The 13,654-nt window shown below is 35.9% G+C and overlaps 1 protein-coding gene across 7 annotated transcripts in view; it reads right to left on the minus strand.

Moving 5' to 3' along the window:
- The window catches only part of VPS13B (vacuolar protein sorting 13 homolog B), a 513,325-nt gene that overhangs the window by 391,113 nt on the left and 108,558 nt on the right, over positions 1 to 13,654 (minus strand). The gene's annotated exons all lie outside the window — the stretch shown is intronic.

Genomic DNA, 13,654 nt, shown 5'->3' on the forward strand with positions numbered 1-13,654 from the left:
TTTAGGAGGTTAAAGGATACAATTTTTTTTTTAATGGTCTAAACTCTCATAACTATATTCGCATAGTCAGGTCTTGATTAGTCAAGCTCAAGAAATAAAGTAGATAGTTTAAGCAAATATTTGTTTAAAAAAACAGAAGATGTTAAAAATCCTAATTGGCTTTAGAATATAGGTAAGATTTTCATTTTTGAAACAAATTTAACTTATGAACTTAGTTTCATTTAGGCAGAGACATTTAATTTAAACAGGAAACTTCCAGAGTAAATAGACCTCTTCAAATTATCTTGGTCAGGTAGGGTGAGGAAAGAGAAACATTTCCGAAGTTAAAATGCAATAGCTTATAAACAAAATTAACATACGAAATGCACATAAAGGAAAAAGTATTCTATATCAGTTAACAAAAAAATGAATATTAACATCTCTACTATGTGCTACTTGCTGAAGGGCATAAAAGCACAGAAGGGAATAATTACTATGAAGTAAATGATAGAGAAAACAATTCAAATGGGAGAAACTCATTTTGGCCCTGAAGGGTAGGTGAAATAAATCAGGCAGAGACACTTCGAGAAGATTATTCTGACAATATTGCAGACCACAACGATAATGCTACTGAGGAAGAACTCCAATCAAGTAACATTTACTGAGGACTTATTTGTCATGTGCGTTATCTCATTTTACCCTCATAACAGGCCCATTACAAAAATGTTTATTATCCTCATTTTCAGATTGCTATTCAAGAGAATAGTAATTTGTACTCAAAGTCCTATAGTTAGTGAAAGTGTTTCAATACAACTTGTCTTCCTGTCACAGAAGACTTTATCATTCACTTTGCCAACATTCGCAAACATCTACCAACATAATTTACCTTATTTTCCCTATTTCACCTTTTGATCAAATGTATACTATCTTTCATATATAAAACTCCTTTTAGCAGAACTACTATGAATAATTAAGCAAACAATAAAATTTCTATAATAAATATATTAAACACTAGAGGCCCAGTGCAAGAATTAGTGCATGGGGTGGGGGGTCCTGGGGCGGGGGTGGGGGGGGGGTAAGGAACAGGATGAGATCAGCCCTCCAGGCTGGCGGTGGGATGTCCTTGCCAGCCAGGGATCCAGATCCATCCCAATGACATTGGAGACAGTTGTCAAGAGCCACCTGGCGGTTGCTTTTATATTGTTTCTTCCTTGCAGAGCATCTAGGGAGGGGAAGCAGCTGTGTTGCCTGAGGCCAACTTCCAGGAGGCCAGCAGCACTGCCAGCACTCGTCCTTTGGTGCTTGGCCTGTTCTCTGGAGATTGGGCCTGCAGGACACCTGAGGGAGGGAGTGGCTGCCACCAGCCTGGGGCTCTCAGGTGAGCGGCACTCTGACTATGGGAGGCACTGACCGCCAGGGGGAAGCTCCTGTGTTGATCGTTCCAGTTGTTCAGTCACCTAGGCGTGTGTGTGTGTGTGTGTGTGTGTGTGTGTGTGTGTGTGTATAAATATTTTAAAATATTTTTTCTCACACTTTAGTGTGTTCAATAAGATCCTCCAAGAATCTTCCTAAGATGTGGCCCAGGAATCTGCAATTTAATAAATACACTATTTGATTTGAAAATGGTTAAAGGACAACAGGTTAAGAAATACCTTCTCACATACTAACCCCTACTTCAGCAGCAACTATTATTTTACTAATTTCTATTTGGCTATTACATAAACGTGTAATGATTGGTTGTTATTTTCCAATATTCACCACCTGTGTTGTTTCCATGTGAAGTGATATTTACTATCCTCAGAATAGGTTTCTAAAATGTTGTGTGTTATGCATTTTTCTGACTTTACCATATTTTATCACATTTTTAAAACCTTATTAATAAAAACTTAAGCAACAGCATCTTAGGAAATTAAGTGATGTCAACAAATTAATATAAACATAGCAGTAACAGTAACAGCAGTAGTAAGAGTTATTATGGCATGTAACATTCGCTGACTACTTATTAAGTACACTCACTATGCCTAGTTTATTTATTCATCATTCCTTTCCCTGAAAATGGAATAGTAATTATTACTGTTCCATTTACATATGGGAAAAACCAAGACTTAGAGAAATAAGGAAAGTGGCAAGGCCTGGATCACATCTGTCCTTATAAGAAAGGAAGCTGAGCTACCCTACATACTGACCATCATCTGTGGTTGCAGGAAGTTATAATCAGTGGGTAATTTACTCCAATCATTATGTTAGACGATGAGGGGAATACAAAATGGAATAATACCCTCCCCTAGCTCTCAAGTCTGCACAGTTAGACTCTTGTTTTGTGCTAACTTTTCAAAAAATATAAACAACCTAGATAGTGCTCAGCAGAGGAGAGCTCCTGAAAGATACTCTCCGGGGTTCCTGATGATGTTTCAAACCGAAACAAAAACAACAACAAAAATGAATTAGTTTCTGGAAAATGCAAAAGGAAAATATAAATAGGCCAAAATAAATTTGTTTTCAAATCATTTTATACAACTGTGGCTTTAACAGTTTACTAGTTTAGGGCTGTACCATGATTCAAAAATGGTAGGTCTTTTCAAATATTTAATACATATTATATGTAAGAAAATGCCTAAAACCTCTTCTAATAAAAATCTCATGTTCTCATATACCTACACAAAACATCTTGTTTTAGACTAAAACTATCAGGAACTTAGCTGAAATTTTATGTTCACTACATTTCTCAGATATTTTTAATTATGTATAATTTCTCTTTAACAAAAGCCTTTTTATACTTTGTTTTTAATGCCACAAGCCTAGTTGTTGTTGTTTTTTAAATATTATAGTTATATCTTTATAGACTTCAACTATGGAGATGCTAGTAAAAATAATCTTGGTGATGTAAACAATGGACTTTGTGTGATTATGATGGGTCAATGTAGGTTCATCAATTCTAACAAATGTACCTCTCTGTGGGGGTTGCTATACAGGAGTGGGGGCAGAAGGTGTATGGAAAATTTCTGTACCTTCCCTCACTTTTGTTGTGAAGTGCTTTAAAATTATCCTCCTGTAATTATTACCCATAAGTTAAAAGATGAACTGATGACAATTACCTGTATACCTGTGTGGACATAAAAGATTAAGGAGTCAAACCACGTCAGTTCCCTCCTTGATCACCCCCAAAAGACTATTAAAAAAAAAAAAAAAAAAAAAACTTAGGGCCCTAAACCACCAAAGAAATGAAAATAAGACAAGAGCTGAATGTGCAGATCTAGAAGAGGTAAGAACTAAAGGCAAAATTTTGGAAGATGGGTATTTGGTGAACATGTAGCAAAAATAATTTCGTAGAACAAAGAAAATTGGCCACGGGAAATTAAAGTAAGAAGCAAGTAGATCTGCAATAAGCCCTGGAAAGAGAATTAAAGGAACCAGCAGTTTAGAGGACAAGAATGCAGATGAGGCCAAAAAGATGGGGAGTGACTGAGAGTCTATCAAATGACTACAGAGCCTTCCTCTTACTTCATGCAGGCGTGCGAGTAAAAACCCACATTCATCTCAGTAAGAGCCTGAAAGGTTCACTCTGGAGAGGTTAAACCAGAAGAATTTTGGACCAAAGGGACCATGCTAAAATGGGAGGTTGTCTAAAAATCTACACAGAGCATATGCATGAGATGAGAACTCTTTTTCTTTTAGTCCTAAGAACTCTGAGTACCAGTCACATAAACACCGGAAAGGAAACAGAAAGATTTCTCTCTGAAAAGTGACAAATTCAAGAAAAACTAAACAGAGATACTAATAAATGATTACCCCAAAAAAAACAACTAGCTTCTAGAGCTATAATATTAGGTAAAGAACGGTAATTTTCTTTGTGATGCAAATAACAAAGTGATGTAACATTAAATATTTTTTTCTATAAAGTCTTAGTTGAAATAAAACATAACACCCAATTACAAATGAGTATCATTTTGTATTATCTGCATACATACACTTTGAAAAATAACAGTTCGGATAAGATATAAAAATAAAATGCTTAAGGGGAAAAAGTGTCTGCTTCTTGGATTAGGTAATTTCATAACATATGGGAAGGAAATATATGAAACTAAATTCTCAGTAAAAACCACAGTGGAAATATCCAAACTATGCAAAAGTCATATTATATTAAACTACATATTCTGATAGCCAAAATGGGGACTGGAGAAAGAATGCCATCACTTTGGGTCACTGAATTAAAAATAAAACAACTATGTAGCCATTAAGGCAAAATGAAATGAGATCATTTAAAATTACCACACATAGGAAGCCTAGCATCTATTTTAAAATACTTTGTGGTAAAGATTTTTTTTTAACGTGAATAAGAATGCTAAATGACTAGTTGGTAAAGTGAAAGAGATCATAGTAAAAGGCAAAACTATCTTTTAATTTAAGGAAAATCGTGTGTGTGTGTGTGTGTGTGTGTGTGTGTGTGTGTGTGTATGTGCGTGCGCACCCATAAGTGCATGAGTGTGTGTTGAGGAGTTAATAAAGACACACCAAAATAAAACTAAATGCAACATTCACTCACTCTGCACACGACAAGATCATTCTGCCACAGTTTAATTCATATTCTGCCATAGGGCAATCTGTCTCCCAGCACAAGGTAAAACTGCCAAGCTAATTATCTGATCACTACGAAACTTTGACTCTGACATGCTATACTTTTACTCTAAGAACTATAGCTGCATGCAACTAAGATTCAATCTTGCTACTTTGGTCACTACATATAACTCTGGACTGTTTTTCACTGTGGAAGGTGATCATTGATAAGGACACAAGTTTTTGCCTATACCTAACTATGCATGATCATCTACTGTTGGCTCCTCATGCATGCACAAACTTTGATTCACATCTCTCATTCATTCCCTTACTTATTCATTTACTTAACACGTAGGTATTTACTGTATAATACTGTACACCAAGTGTACACCAAGCTCAGTCTGGGGTTGTGGGGTTAAGAAGAACAATTCAGGCTCTCCTCTCAAGAAATTCACAATCTACTGAGAGAAGTAACATTGGTCATTAAATCAACAACTACACAAATACATACCTACTTGATACTGTGAAAAAAGTACAGAGTAACTATGGAAACATATAGAAGAAAGAGACTGACTAGTCTGGGGAGTCTGAAGAAAATAATACCTAAACTATGACCAAGGAGTGAGCTCAAAGAAAACTGGGATGAATGCTTCACAATCATGGAATATTGTTACCGCCTAAACACAACTTCACAACCAGGATAGCAAGCAGGTGGCTGGTGTAGACACCATACATGCAAAGGGCCACATGCCACCAAGTTTCATTTTCCTAAAGATAATTATAATGGGTAAGGTCACTGACTACCTAATGCACAAAACCTATTGGGGAAAGTAACTGTTATAAATGAAAGTCAATGTGACCTTCTTTGACACTTTAACATGTTTCTATTTTAATAATATAAAGAAATATTCACTGGGATAAATCAAAGGTGTAATTTATAGAAACTTTCAAAATTTTGTTGGTAAATACACTCAGAGCTTAATGAATCACTTAATAAAGCATTTAGATATTTGTTCAATAAATACATGTACCAGTGAATGGTGAAGAATACAAAAGCAAACCCACATAAAAAGAAATGCAGATAACAAAGGATATATGGCAAAAGTTCAGATTTGCTATAACTAAAGTAAAGTGAATGAAAGGAAAAGTGAAACATGTACAATCGATATTATTTAATGTTGTTGAGACTTTATTAAAACAGTCATTACCTACAAGTTATATTACATTTTCATGGAATAATTTGGGAAATCGATACATATTATATGTTATTTTATAAAGTTTATTATTCATCACTAAGTTATTCAGTCCTAGGAAATTAACTAAAAAAAATAAAAAGAAAAATGCTTATTAGCAATATAAATTACATCAGCAAATATCAAAAAACACTTTAACCGTCACAAGAGGAGAGTGGTACCCGTTATTTGATGTTTATGTAGAAGTACACAAAATGTATTTATTAACAAACTAGAGGCCTGATGCATGAAATTCCCTCTGGCTGCTGGTACCCGGGACACAGGCTTCCCTCCAACTGCCAGCAACTGGTCCTGCCCCCCACCCACACCAGCCTTGGCCTGGCACTGCTCGAATCCACCACCACCCCCTTCCTTTGCCCGCCCCCCTCCCCTGATCACCGCTGGCCACTAGCCCAGGCCTCCCTCTGCAGGTGCTCATGGGGCGATGGTGGGCCCGCTCCCCCCCTCCCCCCCTCCCCCGACTAATCGCATCACACCCGCCTTGGCTGACCTAGAGCCAGTGCATATCACTGAGTGGTCATCTGGAAAGTCATCAGGACGGTCATTCTGCTTCAAACAATGAAACATAAAATGCTATATGCAATAATGTCACAACTATGTGAAAACTACACGTGGAGAAATATTAGAAATTTTTAGTATATAGAAATTTTCATTAATGTAAAAAGTGTTCTTGTAAAACTTCATATATACTCTAAAAATTGGCTTACTAAGTTTGGAGACGTAAATACCATCATAGAATAAAATTTCACATTAAGAATGAAAGACAAATAATGCTCTATAATCACTTCAGGTAGAATCAGAGGGCAACAAACAAAAAAACAACAACAAGAAAACACCTATACACACACACACACACACACACACACACACTTATAAATAAGATGAAAGAGGGCAAAAAGAGTTCAATATATATACATTTACAAATAACACTAACCATGTATCATAAAAAATGTATACTCAAACATATATTTGCTGGTATCGGCCAGAGTCACCCAATAACTTTAATTTTTAAAACAAAATTTTAAATATTAAATAAAAGATATATGCAAGAAGAATAAGACTGGAAATGGTAATGCAAGCTATGCATAAATTAAGCTCTAAATTATTTACAAATCAGGACAGATCATATCCCTAACGAACAAATGCTATTACTACTGCCAAATTCAGAGAAAACTGCCATGTATTAAGTATGGTTAAGCAATGTATGTATATATGTTTATATGCAATATATGTATAGGCACACAGATGCACGCGCGCGCGTGTGTGTGTGTGTGTGTGTGTGTTATATATGTATGGTTAGCATTAACAAACAGAAAACTACTCCATTATTCACTCTTATTCTAATAAAAAAAGAAATTTAAAAAAATTTTAAAGACAACTTTTCTTAATTCATTATAGAAATAAATTAATCCACTTCCAGAAAACAAAGACTGATTCTACATGCTAATGACAACTAAAAACCCAACATTATATATAAACAAAAAGTAAGAAGACTCTCTAAGGCAGAAAGGAGAAGGCAGACAAGTTAGGGTCTTCAGGACTGAAACAAAGACACCAGGCTGAGGTGTCAAGGTTTGTTTTTGCTTAACACATTGCCGATGGATCACAAGAATTCTCGTATTTTCTGTTCTAAGGCTTGTGTCCAATCATGAGAATTCTTTAAAGAGATCAACCAAAGGACTTGTATGCATGCATATAAGCTTAACCAATTGACACAGGCACCAGGCGGGTGGAGGAATGTGTGCGAAGGGGTAAGGGGGAGCTATGAGGGAATGAGGACACATATGTAATACCTTAATCAATAAAGAAAAGAAATTCAAAAAACAGATATTAGCTTATAAGAACATGTAATAAACAACTTCAAAATGCAATGGGTATTTTAATTTTTAAGCATGCCTTTAACATTTATATAAAATGTTTTTTATACTCGTTCAATAGAAACTTATTGGGTAAAGCTAGCAATAAAACTATTGATCTGCAATGTGTATATCCCAGACTTAAAACTGAAAAAGCCAGCAACCCTAGGAAGGCCTACAGCTACAGACATAAGGAGTCCCACAAAAGCTATTTCTTCCTAGCCCAAGGACCTGAAGGGGAATCCCAGCAAGAGAGAACATTTTTAGACAATAACTATTCTATTCTAGCCAAAAAAAAAAAAAAAAAAAGAAAGAAAGAAAGAAAATGTGTGGCCCACCCCCACCAACATGAATGAGAGTTCTAGACTAACACCTTCATTCAACATGCTCTAACAAGGCACTCCAACACCGCCAATGGGTAGTATGCAAAAAGGCTGAATAGAAAACATGGAGTTCTAATCTGACCTGGCAATAGGAGGCACACCTCAGCCTTCCAGCTGGCATGGTACCCAAGGAGTCCTAGTGAAGAGTCAGGATTTTCCACCAACCCACAGCAATAATCAGTTCCTCACCACCAACACCCTGGTGTCACCAAATACCTCATGGGGACCTGTAATGATGCAATCCAAACACTAGAATACAGGGAAGTATCAATGGTGTCAAAATGATGGTCATAATTGCAACCCTGGGTCAGAAATTAAAGGGACAGACTTCCCCCCTGGCTCTTGGATACCAATGGAAGATACATGGAAAACCTGGACTTCTAACCACACCTGGCAGTAACAAGGGTGCATGTATGTCCCCTTTCCCCTATTAAAGCAATATCAGATGAATCCAGATAAAACAAAGTTTAAGTAAGATCCAGAGTCTCAAAAAATAATATCAAAATGTCTAGGGTTTCAATCAAATCAACTTACATACCAAAATCAAGATCCCAAACTGAATAAAAAAGACAACTGATAGATACCACTGATATGGCAAAGATAGAACTATCTGACAAAGAATTTTGAACAGCCATCATAAAGATGTTTTAAAAGAGACAATTACAAGCATGCTTGAAACAAAAGAAAATAGATTTAGCAAAGAAATAGGAAGCTATAGTAAGAGAAGAAGAGTGAGAGGAATAGGAAGAAGGTAACAAAGATGCCATTAAAAAAAAAATACTAAACAGGTATCTTAGAATTAGAAAAGGCAATAAAAGAAAAAAGAAACTAAGTGGATGGGTTCAAAACAAGAATAGAGAAGGCAAAGGAAATAATTACTAAACTGGAAAATAGAACACTAGAAATTATTCAACCTGAACTATAGAAAAATGACAGAATCTCAGGGATCTGACTATACAAAAAATAGTTTTAAATTTTTATTTCTTAATTTTAGAGGGGAGAGTGGGAAGGAAAGTAAGAGAGCCAGAGAGAACCATTTCTTGTTCCACTTATTTATGGGTTCATTGGTTGCTTCTTATCTGTGCCCTGACTGGAGACTGAACCTGTAACCTTGATATATATGAATGACACTCTAACGAACCAAGCTATCTAGCCAGGGCTCAAAATATTTAACATTCATATCATCAGAGTCCCCAAGGAGAGTAGAAAGGAGTAGGGAAAGAAGGGGAGGCTGAAAAAGTACATGAAGAAATACTGATAAAAAAAAAACTTCTCAAATTTGGCAGACATAAATTTGAAGATTAAGAAGTTGAGCTAACTCCAAACATAGTACTCAAAATAAATAAAAATACATTATAGACAACCTTCTGAAAACTAAATGAAAGAAATGGAGGAAAGAAAACTACTGGATATAGAATTCAAAACCACATTATAAGGTTTTTCAAGAATTTCCTGGAAAAGGCCGATAAATTTAGCAAGACCCTCGAGGATATGAAAAAGGACCAACTAGAAATTAAGCATACACTGACTGAAATAAAAAAAAATAATAATATACAGAGATCCAACAGCAGGCTAGAGGACCACGAGAATCAAGTCAAAGATTTGGAATATGAAGAAGCAAAAAACACCCAACAAGAAAAGCATTAAGAAAACATATATGAGGAGAGTGTGAGGAGCCTCTGGGGCTTTAAGCATACCAACATCCAAATTATGGGGGTGCCAGAAGAAGAGAGAGAGCAAGATACTGAAAACCTATTTGAAGAAATGACAGAAAACTTCCCCCACCTGGTGAAAGAAATAGACTTACAAGTCCAGGAACCACACAGAACCTCAAACACAAGGAATCCAAAGAGGACCACACCAAGACACATCATAATTAAAATGACAAGAACGAAAGACAAAGAAAGGATATTAAAAGCAGCAAGAGAAAAACAGTTAGTTAGTTACCTACAAGGGAGCACCCATACAATTGTCAGCTGATTTCTCTACAGAAACTATGAAGGCAAGATGGGAGTGGCAAGAAATATTCAAAGTAATGAATAGCAAGAATCTACAACCAAGATTACTCTACCCAGCAAAGCTATCATATTAATTATCTGAAATGAAGGTCAGATAAAGAGCTTCACAAATAAGAAAAGGCTAAAGCTCATCTCCACCAAATCAGTATTATATGAAATGCTGACAGATATTCTTTAAGAAAAGAAGAAGAAAAAGGTAAAGATAAAAATTATGAACAAATACATATCTATCAACAAGTGAATCTAAAATTCAAATGAATAAAAACTCTGATGAACAGAATAATCTGGTGAATATAATACCCTGTTTCCCCAAAAATAAGACAATGTCTTATATTATTTTTTTCTCCCAAAGTTGCACTAGGTCTTATTTTCAGGGGATGTCCTATCTTTCCATGTGCTAGGTCTTATTTTCGGAGAATGTCTTATTTTCGGGGAAACACAGTAGAAGCAGGGGCATAGAAAGGGAGCAGACTGACAATTCCGGGGGGGGTATGGAGGGTGCAGCAAGAAATTGAACAAAAATCATACACCTATGGATGAGGACAGGGGGGGGAGTAAGGGTGTGGGGGGTGAGAACGGGGTTGAGGGGAACTATGGTGGGGTGGGAGGAACAACTGTAATAATCTGAACAATAAAAATTTTTTAAAAAGAAGAAATAGATGATGATCTATTAGGGGTGTCGAACTCAATCAGAGAAGGGGCCAAAATCTAAAATCCAGCCTAAATCGCGGGCCGAATGGTTTACTGAACAGTCATAAACTGTCATTGTGATGGAAACACAGCGGAGTGCAGTGATGACAGCCCGGTGCGGGCCACATTGCAAGGCCTGGCGGGACGGATTTGGCCCGCGGGCCTTGTGTTTGACACATGTGATCTACATAATGAAGAGACATACAGTGTTTACAGATTAGAAAACAACACGGTAAAGATTTTGTTGAATTATAAACAATTTTCTAAAATATTTTATGAAAAGACAAAGGAATTGGAATCACTAAAAACAATTCCAAAAAAATGGAAGTCAGAGAAATAAGTTCACCTAATTTTAAGACTTCTTATACAGCTACAGTAATCAAGACTTATATGGTACTCAGGGGACAGACCGGAGAACCCAGATAAAGATACTCAGATATACCAAATAATTTTTGACAAAGCTACAAATGCAATTCAATGAAAGATAGCCTTTTCAACAATTTACACTGCAATAGGTGGGCATCCATGGGGGGGGGGGGGGTGAACTTTAACCTCAGTCTCACATCTTATTTTTAAAAAATACACCATGGACTTAAATATAAATGTAAAAATACAAATATTCAGGGGGAAATAAAACATAAGAAAAATCCTCAGAATCCAGGACAAAGCAAAGTTCCTTGACTTAAAAACAAAAGCAATAAAAATAAACTATTAATACACACAATAGCTTAGAGAGCTCTCCAGAGAACAGTGCTGAGAGAAAAAGAGCCAATCCCAAAACATCACCTACTACATGATTGTTTTTTATGGCATGTTCAGAATAGGCAAATCCATATAGAAACAGAAAGCAGCTTAGCAGTTACTAGGGGATGAGGCAAAGGAGGGGATGGGGAGTGATTACTTAAAGGGTACAGGGTGTTTTTATAGAGTGATAAAAAGGTTTTCAAACCAGAAAGAGTTGCTAGTTACACCACATTGTAAATAGACTAAATAGCACTGAATTATACACTTTAAAATTGTTAATTGTATGTTATGTGAATTCCACCTCAATAATACAGAGAGAGAGCCTGGACCGGTTTGGCTCAGTGGATAGAGCGTCGGCCTGCGGACTAAAAGGTCCCGGGTTCGATTCCGGTCAAGGGCATGTACCTTGGTTGCAGGCACATCCCCAGTAGGGGGTGTGCAAGAGGCAGCTGATCGATGATTCTCTCTCATCGATGTTTCTAACTCTCTATCCCTCTCTCTTCCTCTCTGTGAAAAATCAATAAAATATATTTAAAATAAATAAATAAATAAATAATACAGAGAGAGAAAGAGAAAGAAAGCAATCAATCTAAAAATAAAACCCATTGGCTCACATATTTAAAACATAAAACAAATTTGAACAATAGCTATTTATTACCTTTTCAATCTTCCTTTTATTTCATGTTTATGAAAATTCACTTGTGGAAGAATGTGTTTAAACTACAGCAGGTGCTGTCCTAAGAGTTGAAAGGAAGAGAAATATAGGCACTTGTACATGTAGGTGGGACCACTGTAAATCTTTATGGACTAATATACTTTTTAATTCTTCATAATGTTCAACTAATTGCAAAGCTATCCTAAAGAGTTATTTTACATTCCAAAAGTGACATTTATCATTAGTGAAGGAAAACTAAAAATTATTCCTGTGTCCCTAAAAGTAATTTTTCAAACTAAGTCAGAGACAAGTTTCATATACTATACAATACTTATACTGACAGGTTATTACACCAAGAGAATATTAACCTTCAATCCCTGAATCATTCAAGAAATGTTTGCAAGAATACTTTTGGCCTCTTTATCTGGTCAAAACACTAGAAGCTAAGTGGTGTCTGTACAAACCAATCATTTCACCAGCAGTTTTATATTTCTTTAAAGCCTCATATAAAAAGCACCTGCCTAAAGTGAGTAATGGAGTTTTATATTCATTGCACTTAGGAACAGCGTATGTAACCTATTCCGTTTTCCTCCCTTGTGGAATATATTTCAGCTTATATTGCACAACACATTACCAATGCATATAAAGACTCTCTGATCAGCCACTTGGACTGCAGTCAGCAACCTGCCTGAGTGCCTTATTTTTTCCCCCTGCCCTAAATAACATACTCATTTTATCCAACCACTTAAATGAAAAAATCTTTTTAAGATGGTGATCTAACTTTCTTAATAAACATGTAACACATGTATGTGTACAAACTATATTTGGAATACAAATTCAAACACACAATTCTTGAACAAAACTTGTGCATTAATAGTTGAAAACCAGTTAAACATCATTCTAAGGCAGTGGTTGGCAAACACATTAGTGAAATAGAGCCAAATATCAGCTGAGCCAAATTGTTTAAACTTAAACTTCTTCTAACACCACTTCTTCAAAATAAACTCGCCCAAGCCGTGGTATTTTGTGGATGAGCCACACTCAAGGGACCAAAGAGCCACATGTGGCTCGCGAGCCGCAGTTTGCCGACCACGGTTCTAAGGGAATAAAACAGAAGCCTAGATTGAATGCCTTCGTGTCTGTTTCTTTCCTGAGCAACCTACAATTTAAAAAAAATTATTACAACCACACTAGCAAAAAGCTAAAAACTAATTTTCACCCATTAGAGGGATTAGAGGTAGGTTTAAACTACTAATAAAATTTGATCAACCTTATATCTGCCAGACCCTGAAATATTTTTAAGGCATAAGTATTCTAGCCAGTGACAAAACCTCATAAAACAGTGATGAAGGCAAATTTTACAAAGAGTGATGACAAAAATGTGGCATGACATTTTTTGTAATTGAGATAGATCTAAAGTTTAAGCACAACTGATAAAAAGTAATAAAGATTGAAGGAAATTAAATAAAAATTAAATTTGCCATACTTATAAATTATGGCTCGGTAATACAGTAAAATACTA

Source organism: Pipistrellus kuhlii, unplaced genomic scaffold, assembly GCF_014108245.1.
Source record: "Pipistrellus kuhlii isolate mPipKuh1 unplaced genomic scaffold, mPipKuh1.p scaffold_m20_p_14, whole genome shotgun sequence".
NCBI classification, from domain to species: domain Eukaryota; kingdom Metazoa; phylum Chordata; class Mammalia; order Chiroptera; family Vespertilionidae; genus Pipistrellus; species Pipistrellus kuhlii.